Below are 19,793 nucleotides of genomic sequence, written 5' to 3' on the forward strand. Positions count from 1 at the left end.
CAACCCATGATGCAGCGCGGCTCATCGCGCTTTTATTTTGAAAACCGACACGCAAAATGAAGCAGTCACGTGACCCAGGCAATGTGAGTCCTCGTTTGTTGCCAGTCACGTGGTTTTCAGCAGCACGACACAAGCCTCGAAGCGGGGCTTCATCGGACACGCCCCCTTTTTACTCGGTACAAACCTCGAAGCCTGGATTCAGATAGCGCATCACTACAACCTATTATACATTTGACTCAGTGGTAAGCTTTTAAAATTCTTTGTTATTTAAAATCCTTTGTCATGGCGCTGCTACCGCGATGGCAGAACTCCATTGAGAAAATGTTTATCAAATTTGAAGTTTAATTCTTTTAGAATTAAATTATACCTGATTTGTGCACATGGATGTACTTGAAAAAGGTCGTTGTTTCATTCGGCTATGATACCTGATTGAGTTTCGATTTTATTTTTGTACTTTTAACTCATTTTGTGATCGGCTGCTAACCGGAAGTAGCATTTTTTAAAAAAAATAACTGCGCAGTTCAATTAATGAGTATTGAGTATTAATGAGTAATGAGTGTATTGTGCTGGTCCTTTACAGGTCAGGTTTTTCATTTTTTTGCTACCTTTAAATGAAAACTGAACAGAAAGGAACTGAACTGATGGCAAGCTGGTAGGACCTTTTTCGTTTTTCTTCTTCCCTTTTGAGTTTTTTCCAGATTGGATTGTAGTCCTGAGAGAACACTTAATTATCAAGAAGAAAGAGTCACAAGGAACTTTGGAAACAAATAAAACCACAAAGAACTCTGAAACACTATTGAACAGACATTTTGAACTGGAATCTGGGACTGCACATGAAGTGCTCTAAACATTTATTAGTTTGAATTTTTGAATTGAATAATGAGCCCTCTGAATATTCTTGAACTGCATAACAAATTCTTTGAACATATTGTTGATAAATTGATATATATATATAATTGTTTTGGTGTATAATTATTTTTATTTTCATTTTTCCCATCCACATTGTTTACTGGTCATTATTTACATTGATCAGGTTCCATAAAAAAAAAAACTGTTCCCCTACGTTCCATACATTTGTGTTCATTTAGTATTATGTTTTCCATTAGCCCAAAAAAACTAAGAGTTTAAACGTTACAGTGAGCTATTTACTGCTATCTATGCCAAACACATTTTATTACTTTGTGAATGGTTGTAAAATGGTTGTAAAAAACCTTGTCTTGATTTATTTAAATGGCTCATGGAGTAACGTGGCTAAAACACAAGACGAGAGCAAGCTCCATCTTCCCATCGACTCCATTTTGCTAAACAAACATAACCACACTATTGAAACTATCCCTTTCTTAGTAGTTTAGCAGTAGTGCTATATTTTTCTATTTCAAAATGACAAACAGTGGTGTTTCAGATTTGTAATGCTTAAGAAGGTGTCTATCCCTGCTTTAAATGGCTTAAAAACTTTTTCCCTGACGTGCTTGCTGTAAGCTTTGATCTCCACAATGCAGTTTGCTCACCGATCGTTCCAAACAAACAATAAATCCTTTTTCAAATTTGTAAAACAGTGCTTGATTTTGCTGCCGTTATTAAAAAAATCTAATCGTTCCAGAAATTCCTGGTTCTAGTAAGCATAAAACCTTTTAAATTATGAGCAAATTGGTGCTAATTGTCAAAATGTTTTGTTTCCCCATTTAACCATTATTTGTCATGAAAAAGATTTAAAACCAACCTTTTTCAAAAGAACAAGGGTCTCAAATTTCTACATCTTTTAAAACATCCTGCAACATATCCGAAGACTATATTATGTGGACAGTTCTTTTAAAAGTATTGTGACTTCTGCTGGTCTCACCAGCAGAAATAGAAACAGAAAATGAGTGATTTATGCTAAGTGCCGGCTATTTGCTGTACGTTGCAAATGACTATTTTTTTTGTCTTTGATATTACAGCTCATTAGACATAATGACTTAATCATCACCTTCCTGCTGTGAACTTACCATGGTTGTGAAATGTGAGAAACTATGATCAATTTGTTTACCATAGGGATGACCATTAAAGTCTTATGACAAAAGTTGAAAGCCAAATTGCTTACTGTGTTTGTCGAGGTCAGAAGCACCTGTGTCTTCTGTAAATTACCGACACCTGATTAACATATCTGTTAGTGACTACACAGCAATTTGCTGCTCTCCTGCTGGACTGCTGACTAAGTTTGATTTTTCCCAAAATGACTGAGCTGCTCTTTTTTTTTTTATTGAGCTACACATTGCCAGAAGATACTCGGCTGCCGACACTCATTAGTGTTATTTTAGAAAAAACAAATTTTTCCACATTAATAAATGGTCTCCTGTTAGTGCTGTTCATTTTACATTCCAGTGGCTGAATTTTGGGACTACAAGTGCTAAACGCCGCATGGAAACAAAGCTGCAGGTGAAATATTTTACAGGTACCCACACCTCCAGACCGTTGAATAAATTTAACCCTTTTTAAAAAATCACCTCTCCAGCAGAACCTGATGGGCTCTTTATGCTATGGAATATGCAAAAGTGCAGAAATACCATACACTTGATCCACTGCTACACATCTGCAGAGATCAGCATGGTTTTCATGTGTCTGGATACAGTCAGTTTGGTTAGTCACTGCATGAGCTCCATGTTTTTAAAATGATTTATTTTAAAATTTCCGTCATGGATTTATGAGGCACTGTAAAGTCCTGGACAGAAGTACATTTCTGAGTTGCTTGTCAGCAATGGTACACCCCTCACATCATCAGAGACCTGCTTAGTGTTCCCAGAACCAGAGCTAAACATGCGGATGGAGCATTTGGTCTGTTCCTCAGCTCTGGAGCAAACTTACTAAAAACATTAAATGTGGACAAACTGTTGGTTCCTGTTATAGCCCTGGTCTTGGAAGAAGTTTCCTCATGCAGATTCGAGCATGGCAACACACACAGATGATTTGCTATTTGGAGCATTTGGCCCGCCCTCCCTTCTGTGGAAAGCCTATTGGACCGGGCGTCAGACCAATCACAGTACCTTTAAATGGTTCTGTCGAGAATTCATTCACGTAGCAAGTTTGGACTGAATAGCTTAGTAAGTGGCTTAGAGAGGATTTTAATTTGTTGATGCCAAACTTGCAAATCCCCACTTTGTAGAGAAAAATGGTTGCCTTGGAAAGTGACCCGTGCTCTGTTTCCTTAGCACCAATTTGATGATGGCCTTTCTTGTGTGTGGTCTTGTTTGCAAGACCACACACAAGTCCTCCCTGAAGGAGGACAAATGATAAAAATAAAAATAAATCACATTAGGAAAGATTTTGTGGCCTTTGACAAATATTAGAGAGTCAGATTCATGAGAAAAACCTAGCTATTTGTTAATCCAAGAAGCACAAAGAAAAAAACTGGCAGTATGACACATGACTCACATGACTTTTTATCAGTAGAGAGATATATAGACACCCTTCTGTCAAATTTTAATCCGAGTTTGATGGATTAAACGTTATCAAAGCCCACCCCCTTTAATTACCCCCCCCCACCCCCCATAGGACGTTTGTGACCTCCTGACCTTCCCCTATGGAAAGTTTGTGACCTCATGACCTTCCCCTATGGAAACTTTGTAACCTCCCCCCATAGGACGTTTGTGACCCTGTGACCTCCGATACCCTTCAGTCAAATTTTAATTGGAGTTTGAAGGATTAATTGATATTAAACCCCTCCCCCCTTCCTGTGACCGGATATCTCCCCCCCACGAACAAAGACTTTAATCATACGGGAACTTTGTAACCTCCTGACCTCCCTCTGTGACCATCTGCTCAGCGTTAACTCCTCCCGAACTCTTTGAATTAACCAATAGGAATCATTTACTTGTAAGTGAATGAATAAATATACTATATTCTAAACCATGTTGAATTAGATTAGGAATAATGTAACTATCTCAGGTTTTAAACAGATTGTCATGCTGCGTGTGCGTGCGTGTGTATCTGTCATTAAAGAATGGGGCAGGAGAGCCTTGCTGCATGTGTGTACGTGCGTGTGTGTCCTCAAGCATGAGAAACCCACAGGATATGTCAGACATTCCTTCTGACAATAGCTTACAGTGCATTATTTGGTGTTAGACAACAGACTTATAGCTAGGTCTGAGGGATACCTATGAAGGAAAACAACAGTTTAACTGTTTTACTGCAAATATTTAGCTTACGGTGCGTTATTTGGTGTTGTTGAACAACAGACTTATAGCATGGTAAGAGGGACTGACCTCTGTTCAGCACAGCAAAGTATTTGTGTGTGTGTGTCCCTGCATAAGAGTGGATAGGAACCTCTGAAAGAAAACAACAGTTTAACTGTTTTACTGTAAATATGTAAGGTAGCACGACTAGTCAGTACTGACTGAGTTTGTAACTTCCTTCATCCGTTCCGAAAACAGTCACTTAAATTTTAAACTCTATAGATACCTTTCTGTAACACCTGCTACTGTGATACATTTCAGTAAAAGTTCCTCATCTGTAATTGCATTTCTTAAAGATATGTGGCAAGTAGTAAACAGGCCTACATGAGGCTACTCAAATTTAACTTTTAGTTTTCTGCAGTGAAAGTGAAAGACAAACTCTAACATCACTGCCTTTCCAGGATTTGTCCTCGCATCATTGTGAATTCTACTTTGCTTCAGTCTTTTTCCAGCTGTTGAATCAACACTGATCTTTTCAGTGCTTCATGCTTTCTCCAAAATAGTAAAGGTTGGTTGAAACTTATAGATTTGTTTTTTCTTTAGGAAATGTTTGGACACAAGGAGCAGGAACATCACAACATCAGATGTATTTTTCATCCGTATATCAGTGATTTAAAACTATTTTTAATTTTTGATACCATACGACAGAAAGCAAAGTTGTGCATGAATGTAAAAGTCAATTATTTTCTTCATCGATAGAAAAGTGTAACATTTTTATTATGAGTAGGATTAACTGAGCTGAAGGAAAACAAAGGAGAAATAAATATTCATTGATACAGAACCGAATCAGGAAATATGAACTTATGAACTATTGAAACCTTCAAGAATCTTATTTATTTAAGAAAATAATACTGAAACCGCACTCATGAATTTCTTCATTTGACTGTTATATCTAAAATATGTTACTTTTTTATGTTGAACACCAGAAACATCTCACCTCTTTCCCACAGTTTTTCACTTAGTTCCACGACTGCAGTGGATTTTATAGTCAGTGTTTAAAGCAGCACTGAGTCTGGAGCGATGGTGGAAATTTACGTCAACATGGAGCCTGTTAGACAAACTGCATCTAATCACACAGGTAAGAAAAACGTTACAGATAAATCTAGCATGTACTGCATTACATTTTGCTAAGGTTCCGGTTTTTCTTAAGGTTCAAGCAGCTCCAAAGAGAGGCTCTGCCTCAGTGTGGCTTTGGGAATCCTGAATGTTTTACTTTTGGCCAAACTCATCGCCATCAGTGTACGCAGTGAGTCTTGTTCTAGTCATCTTAAAGATGAGTAATTTTTATGTTTCTGTAATAAAAAATGTCATCGGCTCTTCTGAAATCAAACTGACCAAATAGCAACGGTTTGGAAAGCATAAAGCTTGGTGACTCAAAGTGTTGCAGAGGTGAATCATTACACAGTGTTACATGAGTTTGATTCATTTTCAACAATGGATGCATTTTCAGCCATTTATGTCTGTAATATATCCTCTTTTTCACACTATCTACCCAACAATTTATTGTTTAGTGTTACCTCAGTTTAAATTCTACAACCATAACTAAAATCATGAAACTATTTTATAAGTCTTAAGTGAAACTACGATGCGACTTCTATTTTTGCAAACATGCTTGATTTATTTTTTTTTCCAGCTGATGACATGACAGCAGATTTTTCTGACATTAGTAACTTTCTGACTGAGCAGAACAGCGACAGCAAGTTTCCCTCCACGAACGCTAACTTCACTGAAACAACTCCACGAGCTGAAGACACTAAAGTTTGTCAAAACGTTGAAAAAATTAGGTTCTAGACATTAAAATGTCTAGAACCTTTTCCCCTCTGAATTGTAGAGTATAACTAATAACTTTCCTTTTGTGGCTAAATGAATATAATGAACAACTTTATTTTAATTTATTAAGTACTGTATCATTTGTGTGTTCTAAAAACAACAATGTAAAAGAAACAAAAGTTTTTTTTTTCTTACAGAACGAACAAACGTCAGTTGTTCCTGTTAATTCAGGAGCTGCAGAAGAAGAGAGGAGCAGATCCAGTAGAGATTAATGATTAGGATTTGTGTTCAGTGTGATATTATTTATCAACTATCTTGTAGCTTATTAGCATGGTGTTACATAAAACCTAAAGATAAAATGTACACTTGTGACTTATAAAGTAACAATTTCACCGGTTGTTCTCTGTGTTTTTCTTTCTTGTTAAAACTCTGACATGTTAAACAAACGTTGGAGGATGGTTGTGGGGAGGATCGGTTCAGCATGAGGCGTTCTGATTGCTTCTTAATGTGACTTTTACTACGAGACCTTATGGAACTCCAGTTGTGTCCATTAATAAAGATACAAAAAAAAGAAGGCAGCAAATATACATGTTGGTTCCACAGGGTCCCCCTGAAAATATAGATCAAATCAGACATTACAGGGTAAAAGTAATTTGAACAGGGGGAAGCATATAAACAAGTCAAGTCAATGACATGATACAATCTGCATTTTTAACTCAGATAACTTAACTTTTTTTTTTTTACTGACTTAATACATTTTAATTTCTGCACTGTTAAGTAGAATGGAAATGACTTTTTTGTAAATTATCTCGAGATTACCTATTGTAAATTAGTGTTATATAAATCAACTGAATTGTTTTAAGAAAGGTTACAATTTGCCCAACGGACTGGACCGTTGGTATGGACATACCATAGCCTGGTATCTGAGCAGGTATAGGTTACCCCTTGCGATAATAAGAAGCTGTTGTCAGAAACCGTGATGTTAAGTTTGACTTGCGAAGCAATTTTGTAAGACACTAGTCATAATATCCTGTTCAACATAATTCTCAGTAAACAGAATATTAAAAGTCTAAAAACGAGCATAAGAATCACCATAAAGTCATGAGAAAAATGCTTGTGAAAACATTCTTGCTCCTGAATCTGGCTCAAGAAAATTACAATTTGAAAAAAAAAAAAAAAATTCAGCTAAAGTGGGTGGTGCTTTAAGGTACAGAGTGACACAACCAAGTGTTGGGGTGGATGGAGAGGAGTTAAGCAAGGCTGTTGTAGCGCTGTTACCAACTTGGTACTTTATTGTTATACACTGCAACACTTAAGTGTTTCCTTTATTTTTTTGAGCAGTGTAGTTTTCTCCAAGTCCTGGTTAAAGAAAGTATCAACATGTGCAAAACTGAGAAACTCTATCGGTCAACCAGCTGGACATTGAACTGCAGATGTATGCCATCTAGTACATTTCCTTTTTTTTTTTGTTTGGTTTGAGACAAATATCTCCATCACAGTGTACAGCCTGCCACAAATTAAATTTAAAGATTCACAGGAACGTTACATTTTAATAAAATAAAAAAAAAATATGCATCACTAATGTATTTCATCTGCCTCATGTTCTTTGTTGGATAATTTTTGTAGCTTGATGTAATAGTAGTAGTAGTAATATCATGTAGTGCGATAGTGACAGAGATACTTGATATTTATCATTTATATGGAGGACCAAAACTGACATAATAAAAATATATATATATATATATATATATATATATATATATATTTCTACATATATATATATATATTTCTTTTTTTTATATCTTTATTTTTTATTTTTTTTATTTATATATTTATCTATTATGTTGTGTGTGTGTCTATATATATATATATATTTTTTTTTTTTTGCTAAAAAATAAAAGCATAAATACATATTTTGATAAATATATTATTCTTTATATATTTATATTATATGGAGGACCAAAAATAAAAATAAAATAAAATAATAAAAATAAAATAAAATAAATATATATATATATACACTGCTAAAAAAAATAAAGGGAACACTTAAGTGAAGGCCATGGTGTCCTTTATTTTTTTGAGCAGTATATATCAGGCTGCACAGCTGGTGGCATTGCTGGTTCCTGAACGCCATCCTGTTTTTCTCCGTCCGCCGCAGTCTTCTCGCCTCCGTCCGCCGCAGTCTTCTCGCCTCCGTCCGCCGCAGTCTTCTCGCCTCAGTCGACCATCCGACTGCGGCGGATGGAGGTCTGCCGCCTCCATCCGCCGCAGTCTTCTCGCCTCCATCCGCCGCAGTCTTCTCGCCTCCGTCCGCCGCCTCCATCCGCCGCAGTCTTCTCGCCTCCATCCGCCGCAGTCTTCTCGCCTCTGTCCGCCGCCTCCATCCGCCGCAGTCTTCTCGCCTCCATCCGCCGCAGTCTTCTCGCCTCCGTCCGCCGCCTCCATCCGCCGCAGTCTTCTCGCCTCCGTCCGCCGCAGTCTTCTCGCCTCCGTCCGCCGCAGTCTTCTCGCCTCCGTCCGCCGCAGTCTTCTCGCCTCAGTCGACCATCCGACTGCGGCGGATGGAGGTCTGCCGCCTCCATCCGCCGCAGTCTTCTCGCCTCCGTCCGCCGCAGTCTTCTCGCCTCCGTCCGCCGCAGTCTTCTCGCCTCTGACCGCCGCAGTCTTCTCGCCTCCGTCCGCCGCAGTCTTCTCGCCTCAGTCGACCATCCGACTGCGGCGGATGGAGGTCTGCCGCCTCCATCCGCCGCAGTCTTCTCGCCTCCGTCCGCCGCCTCCATCCGCCGCAATCTTCTCGCCTCCGTCCGCCGCCTCCTGCCGCCGCAGTCTTCTCGCCTCCTGCCGCCGCAGTCTTCTCGCCTCCGTCCGCCGCAGTCTTCTCGCCTCCGTCCGCCGCAGTCTTCTCGCCTCCGTCCGCCGCCTCCATCCGCCGCAGTCTTCTCGCCTCCATCCGCCGCAGTCTTCTCGCCTCCGTCCGCCGCCTCCATCCGCTGCAGTCTTCTCGCCTCCATCCGCCGCAGTCTTCTCGCCTCCGTCCGCCGCCTCCATCCGCCGCAGTCTTCTCGCCTCCGTCCGCCGCAGTCTTCTCGCCTCTGTCCGCCGCAGTCTTCTCGCCTCCGTCCGCCGCAGTCTTCTCGCCTCAGTCGACCATCCGACTGCGGCGGATGGAGGTCTGCCGCCTCCATCCGCCGCAGTCTTCTCGCCTCCATCCGCCGCAGTCTTCTCGCCTCCGTCCGCCGCAGTCTTCTCGCCTCTGTCCGCCGCAGTCTTCTCGCCTCCGTCCGCTGCAGTCTTCTCGCCTCAGTCGACCATCCGACTGCGGCGGATGGAGGTCTGCCGCCTCCATCCGCCGCAGTCTTCTCGCCTCCGTCCGCCGCCTCCATCCGCCGCAATCTTCTCGCCTCCGTCCGCCGCAGTCTTCTCGCCTCCGTCCGCCGCAGTCTTCTCGCCTCCGTCCGCCGCCTCCATCCGCCGCAGTCTTCTCGCCTCCATCCGCCGCAGTCTTCTCGCCTCCGTCCGCCGCCTCCATCCGCCGCAGTCTTCTCGCCTCCATCCGCCGCAGTCTTCTCGCCTCCGTCCGCCGCCTCCATCCGCCGCAGTCTTCTCGCCTCCGTCCGCCGCAGTCTTCTCGCCTCTGTCCGCCGCAGTCTTCTCGCCTCCGTCCGCCGCAGTCTTCTCGCCTCAGTCGACCATCCGACTGCGGCGGATGGAGGTCTGCCGCCTCCATCCGCCGCAGTCTTCTCGCCTCCATCCGCCGCAGTCTTCTCGCCTCCATCCGCCGCAGTCTTCTCGCCTCCGTCCGCCGCAGTCTTCTCGCCTCTGTCCGCCGCAGTCTTCTCGCCTCCGTCCGCTGCAGTCTTCTCGCCTCAGTCGACCATCCGACTGCGGCGGATGGAGGTCTGCCGCCTCCATCCGCCGCAGTCTTCTCGCCTCCGTCCGCCGCCTCCATCCGCCGCAATCTTCTCGCCTCCGTCCGCCGCCTCCTGCCGCCGCAGTCTTCTCGCCTCCTGCCGCCGCAGTCTTCTCGCCTCCTGCCGCCGCAGTCTTCTCGCCTCCGTCCGCCGCAGTCTTCTCGCCTCCGTCCGCCGCCTCCGGTCGCAGTTCACCTGTGCTGCCTGGATTTTGTGTTTTTGTCATGGGTCCACTATGTCCACCTCATGACCTACAAACCGCAATTTATGATGATCTGTCCAAGTCATTCTCCATGGGCTCTGGGAACTTCCTCTACACCCGAGTTTCTCCCTTAGCGACCACCCGAGCTGCATGCTAGTTGGACTGCCAGTATCCATCAGCTGCTTACAGGGTGTCAGTCCAAAAAGACCTGATAGTTCTCTATCTTTGGTTTGAGAGCATACCTCCTTTCTGGTGCCTACGAGCTGATTTTAGGGTTGTCCCCAAAACGGGCACAGAAAATCTTGTGGCCACATCTCCGATAAGCTGCATTGACAATGGGGCGATGTTCTATCCACTTTCTCCAAAATGTGTTCAAGTTCTTCCAGAGGTGAAATTTGAAGCTCTGTTTCACAGATGACTGCCAGGATCCTCACAACACTTTTGGGCCTCTCTGGTTTGACTGGCATCCTCCCCCATCATCAGTCAACTTCCAACCAGGGAGTGGTCAGTGGACAGCTCTGCCTGTCATCCCCCAAGAGTCCAAGACATACAGCCACAGATCAGATGGGAAACAACAAAGTCTACCATAGAACTGTGGCCATGGTGTCCTTGTGCTATGAGCACATATGGGCACCCGTATGCTTGTACAAGGTGTACATTATGGACAGTCCATGATGAGCACAGAAGTCACATAACAGTACACTACTCAGGTTTAGATCAGGGTGGCTGATCCTCTCAACCACAAGCCTCCAGGTCTCACTGTGAGTGCCCATGTGAGTGTTGAAATCCCCCAGCAGAACAAGAAGTCTCTTGGAGGGACACTCTCCAGCACCCCTCCAACAACTCCAAAAAAGGTGCCCAATGTGAACTGCTACTTGTTGGCTTTTCTCCTTGGTAGGAGATTAGCCAACCTACTGCCTTGCTGGCGAAGCCACTTGGAAACTCGTGAGCTTAAATTTCCGGCATTTCTGCTTTCAGAAGGGACTTCCTCAAAAGAAACATCCACTTCTTCAACATCATTGCTTTCATGATGTTGTGGCTCAATTTGAACATGTTCTGAGATTTCTTCAGAATCCTTTTCTTCTGATGTTGAACACTCAGAAATTCTGTCAAAAGGTGGCACGTAATTCTCCAAATTTAAATACCCCAGGATGGATGATTGCCTAGAGGAAAACACCCTCCTGTTATAATTTTCGGAGAATTCAATGTCATCTTCTGTGAGAATTTCTGAAGAAGATGGTTTTTCTGAAGAATGCTCAGAAACTTCTTCAAAATGTGCCACAACATTATCAGCAGCTGTGTTAGAAGAAGGGATTTCCTTTGAGGCGACGTCCGTATCTGCAGCGTCCATGCCATCAAAATGGTCTGCGTAATTTTGTTGTTGTTTCCATCAACAGAAGAAGCCTCTTCTACCAATGGATCCTCAGAGACCGGTTCTAAATTTATCGCATCTTCCTGGCCGTCGCAACTCGTTTCAACGGCCAGGTCCATTTTGTCAAGGGGAACATCAACACTTGTACAGACATCAGTGTCTGCGTCCCCTGGACAAGTTTCCAAATGGAGTCCACAGATGTTTTCCAAAGCCACAGGAGCTTCATCAGTAAAAGTTGCCAAACTTGTCAAGACACCTGAAGTGCCACTGACAAGGTTGGCAGAAGCGTCCATGTCACGTTGGTCTTCATCTGCGTCCCCAGGGCATGTTTCCAAGTCCAGTTCACATCTGCTTTCAAAAGCCACGGTGTCTTCAGGGGTAAAATCGGTTAGAGGTGTCAATACCCCTGAAGCGGCACTGACAAGGTTGGTGGAAGCGTCCATGTCATCTTTTTCTTCATCTGTGTCCTCAGAGCAAGTTTCCCAATTCATTGCACAGATGGTCTCCAAAGCCACAGCATCTTCAGGGGTGAAACTTGTTAATCTTGTCACGACACCTGAAATGGCACTGGCGATGTTGGCGGAAACGTCCGTGTGGCTTTGGTCCTCTGGAATTAACTCCTCAAACCCAAAATATCTCCACCTGATATTTTCTTCGCGGTCTTCGACAACATCTTCCTTATGTTGTCCTAGAAGTTTTTCCACTCCTTTAGAGGCTAAGTAGCCCAGGCCCCAACTGATCGATAGCATCATTTTTAACTTGAAATTGTGTGAAATTCTCTGAAAGTGGATTCTAAGGCAGCTGGAGAGCAAACTGAAAATTCTTGTATTCCAAATGATGATAATCTTTTGAACCTTTATGACATCATAGATGAGAACATTGGTGGCATGATGATGTCAAACAACCTGTGTCAGGTTCTTGTTTGTTTTAGTTGCTATGGAAACACAAGGAGCTACGTGTAAGGTGGGACTACTGTCAATAAAAAATGCATGGTAGACATTTAAATCCGTGAATGCAAGTCAATAAATGTGCATAAATTTAAGTTTTGTATTTGTTTTTCAACTCATACATACGTGTAAAAATCAAAGATTTTACCTATGACAATACCCATAAACAAACAAATTAGTACAAATGTTTTATAGAATATTTTTCTAGAAGTTAAACACATCAGTCACATTTAGAAACTGTTTTTGTACCTTTTCTCATTCTCTAACATCTCAGCCTCTTCACTGTGTGTTTATGAATCGCCCCTTTGTGAGATCTCCTGTTTACTCTTAGCACCGCAGCATAGAGTGACAGTCTACCCAAAACATTTTGCTTCTCTGATTGCATTGCAGAACCAGTTAATGTTGTTCTGTCAGTTTAGTTGAGTTTTGTTGCCCTCTCCTAGTCATTTTTGAGTAAATGAGTTTTTTTCCCCTGTTGCGTTATTAAGCATGTTGCGATTAAAAAAAAAAAAACCCACAATAAAAGTAGCAGGGAGAACCTGATACCACAGTTATGAATAGTTCCCCATTCGTTTCCATGAAGCCATCTCATTTGGAACAAACAGCAAATACCTGCAGCGATACTACTGCTGGGTTGATGTAAATATCCATACAGGTCAGCGTGTGTCCAGTTTGAGTGAAAAGAGGCGTGTGGGATCTGTGCTGAGGTAAACTCAATCCAGCTACGGCAACGCGCAGAGGCAACGCGCAGAGGCAACCCGCAGAGGCAACACACCGCAGATTCAGTTTGATAAATATTTACATAGAGCATTATTCAATAAATCGATAGAAATCTAAGTCCTCACATCAAAACATCAAATCTAAATAAATAGAAATTGTACTAAATATATTAATACAGACTGATGGTTGACACTGATCATTTATAAGTTTTTAGTAATGAAACCTTAACAACTACAGGTGTACTATATTTTGTTAGTGAACACACTTAAGCATGTAAGATAACAAATGGAAGGAAAGAATCATTAGTATCAAAAAACAAACAACGTATAAGTCAGAGACAAAAGCTGTACGTAATTTTAAAGGTAACAAAATGTTGGAGCAACTCTTGAAGCGTGGTGGTGCAGTGTAAAAACTTTAAACTTTGGGGAAAACTGAAAGATAAATATGAACAGTAGCCTCACCTGGGCCTGTTTAGTCCCTGTCACATATTCTTAAGAAATAAATTTACAGATGAGGAACTATTACTGAAATGTATCACACTAGCAAGTGTTGAAGAAAAAACAAATCTATAAGTTTCAACCAACCTTTACTATTTTGGAGAAAGCATGAAGCACTGAAAAGATCAGTGTTGATTCAACAGCTGGAAAAAGACTGAAGCAAAGTAGAATTCACAATGATGCGAGGACAAATCCTGGAAAGGCAGTGATGCTAGAGTTTGTCTTTCACTTTCACTGCAGAAAACTAAAATTTACATTTGAGTAGCCTCATGTAGGCCTGTTTACTACTTGCCACATATCTTTAAGAAATACAATTACAGATGAAGAACTTTTACTGAAATGTATCACAGTAGCAGGTGTTACAGAAGGTATCTATAGAGTTTAAAATTTAAGTGACTGTTTTCGGAACGGATGAAGGAAGTTACAAACTCAGTCAGTACTGACTAGTTGTGCTACCTTAAATATTGCTGTCTGACATATCCTGTGGGTTTCTCATGCTTGAGCACACACACACGCACACACACACACACACACACACACAGACACACACACGCACCCACGCAGCAGCAAAGGCTCTCCCCGTAACCCCCTTCTTTAATGATGGATACACGCGCACGCAGACCCAACAAGAAGACAATCTGTTTAAAACCTGAGATAGTTACAACATTCCTAATCTAAATCAACATGATTTAGAATATAGTATATTTATTTATTTACATACAAGTAAATGATTCCGTTTCTATTGCTTAATTCAAAGAGTTCAGGAGGAGTTAACGGTGAGCAGATGGTCACAAAGAGAGGCCGGGAGGTCACAACACCACCAAATAATGCACCGTAAGCTGAATATTTACAGTAAAACAGTTAAATTGTTGTTTTCCTTCTGAGGGTACCCCTCATACCTAGCTAAAAGTCTGTTGTCCAAAAACAAATAACGCACCGTAAGCTAAATATTGCAGTAAAACAGTTAAACTGTTGTTGTCCTTCAGAGGTTTCTACCCGCTCTTATGCAGGGACACACAAATACTTTGGTGTGCTGGACAGAGGTCAGTCCCTCTTACCAGACTATAAGTCTGTTGTCCAATACCAAATAACGCACCGTAAGCTAAATATTGTAGTAAAACAGTTAAACTGTTGTTTTCTTTCAGAGGTAGTCTAACATCAAATAATGCACTATAAGCTATTGTCAGAAGGAATGTCTGACGTATCCTGTGGGTTTCTCATGCTTGAGGACACACACGCACACACACACACACACACACACACACACACACCTGTAGCAAGAGTCCCTGGCCTCATTCTTTAATGACAGATACACACGCACGCACACGCAGCATGACAATCTGTTTAAAACCTGAGATAGTTACATTATTCCTAATCTAATTCAACATGGTTTAGAATATAGTATATTTATTTATTCACTTACAAGTAAATGATTCCTATTGGTTAATTCAAAGAGTTCGGGAGGAGTTAACGCTGAGCAGATGGTCACAGAGGGAGGTCAGGAGGTTACAAAGTTCCCGTATGATTAAAGTCTTTGTTCGTGGGGGAATTTCTGGTCACAGGAAGAGGGGAGGGGTTTAATATCAATTAATCCTTCAAACTCCGATTAAAATTTGACTGAAGGGTATCGGAGGTCACAGGGTCACAAATGTCCTATGGGGGGAGGGGAGGAGGTCAGAAAGTTTCCATAGGGGAAGGTCACAAGGTCACAAACGTCCTATGGTGGCAGGGGGGAGGTTACAAAGTTTCCATAGGGGAAGGTCACGAGGTCACAAACTGTCCATGGGGGAAGGTCAGGGGGTCACAAATGTCCTATGGGGGGAGGGGGGATTTAAAGGGGGCGGGCTTTGATAACGTTTAATCCATCAAACTCGGATTAAAATTTGACAGAAGGGTGTCTATATATCTCTCTATCAGTCATGTGACTGATAAAAGAGGGTGAGGATAAATGATTGTGAAAATAATGGAGTATATTTGTACTGGTAAAGAAGCATTCGTTGAACTGAAGATGTAAAATCAAGGGCAGCTGAACTTATTGTGGTCCCAGTGCGAGAAGATAAAAAAAAAACAGTTAAAACATAAAAGTAATGTAGCAATTATAAATCTTAACTAATGACAGAAATATGAATAGCAATTGAAAGTACCAGAAGAGTCGGTTCAGCATCACTTTTCATTGTCTTCAAGTCAAACACTCTTATACTGACGGTAGAGGGCAAATGGTCTTGTTTCCTGAAAATGTTTTACCTGTCATCCAAAGGACTTCTTCAGATCTAAATGTGTTTGGAGGTTTATAAACCATAATCAGAGCAATCTCACCAATAGGGCCACTGAGGTCAGTGACAGGGCAATTAGGACACATGCCACTTGCCCTACCCTTTATTCAGCATGATACTTGTCTTGTTGTTGCTCGATGATCCAAACGTGTCCCTAACGATGCAATGCAAGTTATTTTGATTGCATGTTCGAAGTAAATTGCCATAAAACCACCCAGTGAAACGACTCGAGGCAGCAGAGTAGAAAGAGGAAATCTGAGGCCCCCTCCTCTCTTTAATGTTGGTTTAACACAGATGGCTTCTTTTACTCCTCCATCAAACCACCTGTCTCCCTTATCCAATATGTGCACATCGCCATCTTCAGATGAGTCAGTAAAGTTAAATATATTGACACAGAAACCATTCAATTCAGCAAGTCTCAGAGTTATGTTAATAAAAATTGTCCTATTTTGCTCATGGATCTACTATAGTAAAAGTTCAATTTGAGTTAAAATTTGATGCAGTACAGCTTAGTGACATTGTTATCCATTCATCCATTATCTAAAAACCTCATCCCTTGTGGGATTGCGAGAGGTGCTGGTGCCTCGCTCCAGGGGTCAGCGGGCGAGAGGCGGGTTAACAGATTCAGAATCTAATCAATTATTTGTCTAATGGAGTATACGATGACTCATTGTTATATTTAAAAGGATGTCATTTTAGTGGTGCTGTTGAACTTCAAAAAACTCAATTGTTTTGTGATCATTAAGTTTACTGTGATAGCTGCATGCTGAGAAGATCGATTCTCAGATTCACACCTCGACTGTCTGCTCTGTAACACAGTGATTCATAAAGACCAACAGAGACTTGGGACTTTTTTTTTTTTTTTAACAATGTTTCATTATTGTTTCCTGGTTTACAGTTGATGGCCAGCAATGTTATTTTTGTATATATTCACTGGATATGAAGTGCTGTATTTGGAAACCTCACCTTTTTATCATTTTAAGGCATCTACAGATCATCCTAATGGATAATGTTTCCTGACAGTGTCGTGTAATGCGGCTAAGTGAAATGCAGTTTTATGTCATATTAATACAATATCTCCTAGTTTTAAGCTGGCGGTGTCATGCTTACAACAGACATGCAGACATGTGCAAATGAAAGTACATCTTGTTGCAATTCTAGGGATTTAGTATATAAAGAAAATCATGGTGTGACTCTAATCCTTTACTTTGATCTAGAATTATTAAAATCTACCTCCAGTGAATAAAATGTATGCCACAGACTTTATGCTGTCATTATTGGTTAAACCAAAAAGGAAACAAAAATTGAAATGCTGTAACTAGACCTGGAATTTCCTGATGATTAAAATTAAACACACCTCAGTGTGACCACTTCTATTGAAGTAAAAGTTTTGGTAGGTTCATGGAGAACAAACATCGGCAACGACTAGCTACACTGGAAAAAGTGTAGCACAGAGTTGTTCATTCAAGCTAATAACTACCATTGAATACAATGTAAAATAATGGACTTGGTTGTGAAAGTCTATTTTTTTGCATTCTGAGGTGTCCATTTTGATTCAGACTGAATTAATAACACTTCTGAAGGGAAGAAAGCAAATATTTTGGTTCCTCTCAAAACATGCTGAAAGGAAATGATGTCATATTTTCAATCTGAGTCACGTGAGAAGAAGTTGGGGAGAAGTGCTTGGAGAGCTTCGTCCGTTTCGGCATGGGGAAGAAGGAATGATTAACGTCCGAGCACGTCGTCAAAGAATAAACCTGCGGTAAGTACTAAACTAAGCTGATGTAAACGTGTCTTAACAAGCCTACAATTGTATTAATGCAAAAGACTGAGTTAATGTCACCTGGTTAGCAAGCTGAAAGTCCCGCCTAAATGTGGGTATCCCAGTAAACGCTTTCTTTTTCGCTGGGTTAAATGTGGTGTAATTTCTGAACTTACACGTATTTCACGAGAAATATAACTATGTGTACATTGTTCGGTTGTAGCTGGGAATTAATCAAGGTAGGCATAATTCGTTACCAATCAATAGCTTCCACCACGGTTAGCTCGGCTACACGGTGAACTTGACTAGCTTAACCCATGTAAAGCCATGTTAGCAATTTGTTAGTCTAGTGTGTTTATACCACTATGATTGTAAAGTCCCAGTTTGTTAATGGTAGCGAGGCCCGTTGAAAATGAATGGTGTTTTGTGCATGCATTATACTTGTATGGTATGGTCGGTGATGTTTACAGATGCAACATTCCTTCAAGTTCAGATGTGTTTGAACAGTACAACAACAGTGAATGCTTTCTGTCCATTTAATTTTGCTTGATAGGCCATATTGTCTTTATTTCATTTCTCTGATGTAGAGCAACAATGACATGTTTATATTTGTTTGTCTGAAAATGCAACTTTTTTTGTCCTTTTTTACTTGAGGAATAAATGGCTTAGAAAAAAACTGTTGCTGGAGTGTGTTAAGTGTGATGTGAGTGATGCAAATTGTTTATGAAACAAAGTTTATGAAATATTTAAAAAAAGAATTTCATGGTGCCAATGAATTAATAAATGCACTATATATATTTGATAGGTTCAATTTAAATATATTAGTTTGGTTCCAAAACTAAAATTTAAATAATTTAACTTGGATAAAGGTGAAGAATTAATATTGGGTCAAGTAAAGTAATATGGTTTGAGTCAATATTAAATAGTCATGTTGTACCAAACCACTTTATTTAGATTCTGTGAAGTCAAATATATTAGATGCAACAAATGGACATCAATTTTTTTAATTTAAGCTGGGCCACACTTTTTCCAGTGTACTCCTTAGAACACAACTCTAACATAGATGACAAAAGCTGGTGCAGCTCAGGTTTGGGGTTTTATTTCAGTGCTTGCTTGTTTGTTTTGGTGGAAATATGCCAAAAGACATATTTTGTTTGCTGATATATATATATATAAGGTATAGTGTGTCTCAATCAGTAACTAGCATCTTTTGAAATGGAAGCGGCACACCACCTCTTCCCGTGTCGATTCCAATTTTATCTCAGAGATGCAGCACAAATCCATGTTAAGCAGACAAGCATGCTGCCAGCATACTTGCATGCATAACGACCCATCCTGCTATCCTCGGATGAACATTAAGTGGGAAAGGACAAAGAGACAAGTTGACATGGAGCCACTTTAGCAGGATATAAAGCAGGACTGTGCCCTGACTAACAGCTCTGTTATTAGGTACATTTGTTAACAATCACCTTTTTAAGTCTTATTAATATACACAGAGTTGGATAATGATCATTCTCAGCCCAATTCGGTTATTCATATAATCATAAACATTGTTTTTGAGCATAACATGACAATGCCTCAGAGAAAAGTGCAAAATCCTTTTAGCTTCATCTCAGACTTTGCAAGCCCTAGCTAGCATGTTGTATATAAATATGCAAATATAAAAAGAAAAAAAAGTGGTTTGACCATAAAGTACAAGCAAAAAAAACTAAATGGAATACAAACGTTGCTTGTATAGAGGGGTGATAATTTGTGCTTGTACAGCAGCCAGCGATTTTTGTTAAATCTGGGTTGTTAACTGGAAAATGATCCCAAACGTAGCAGCAAATGCATTTTATGACTGGTTGAATCAGAAGGTAACCCAAGTGGTTCAAGTTCCCAATCAATATCTAGGGCTGGACGCCAGAATAAGTGTTACCACAGATGCCTGACAGCAAGAAGGTTCTGAGTGTAAATCCCTGTTTGGTGTGGACTTTGCATGTTCTGACTGTGAATGGGTGCATTTCAAATTAGGTTTATTAGAAACGCCAAATTGCCTGCGTGGTTGTGATGAACTGTCTGTCCATGATTGTCAGTCACCCAGTGAGCACTGGGAATAGGCACAAGACCCTGTCCACTACCCTGCACTCAT

General features: G+C 41.0%; 1 long non-coding RNA gene across 1 annotated transcript in view; it reads left to right on the forward strand.

Moving 5' to 3' along the window:
• Positions 1-583: 583 nt before the first annotated feature.
• The window catches only part of LOC145553211 (uncharacterized), a 61,375-nt gene continuing 42,165 nt past the window's right edge, over positions 584-19,793 (forward strand). Inside the window, exon 1 of the long non-coding RNA XR_014089500.1 lies at positions 584-652. This is a non-coding gene — a long non-coding RNA (uncharacterized LOC145553211). The remainder of the gene's footprint in view (positions 653-19,793) is intronic.

The sequence above is a fragment of the Poecilia reticulata genome, chromosome 10 (assembly GCF_904066995.2).
Source record: "Poecilia reticulata chromosome 10, P_reticulata-male-v2, whole genome shotgun sequence".
NCBI lineage: Eukaryota > Metazoa > Chordata > Actinopteri > Cyprinodontiformes > Poeciliidae > Poecilia > Poecilia reticulata.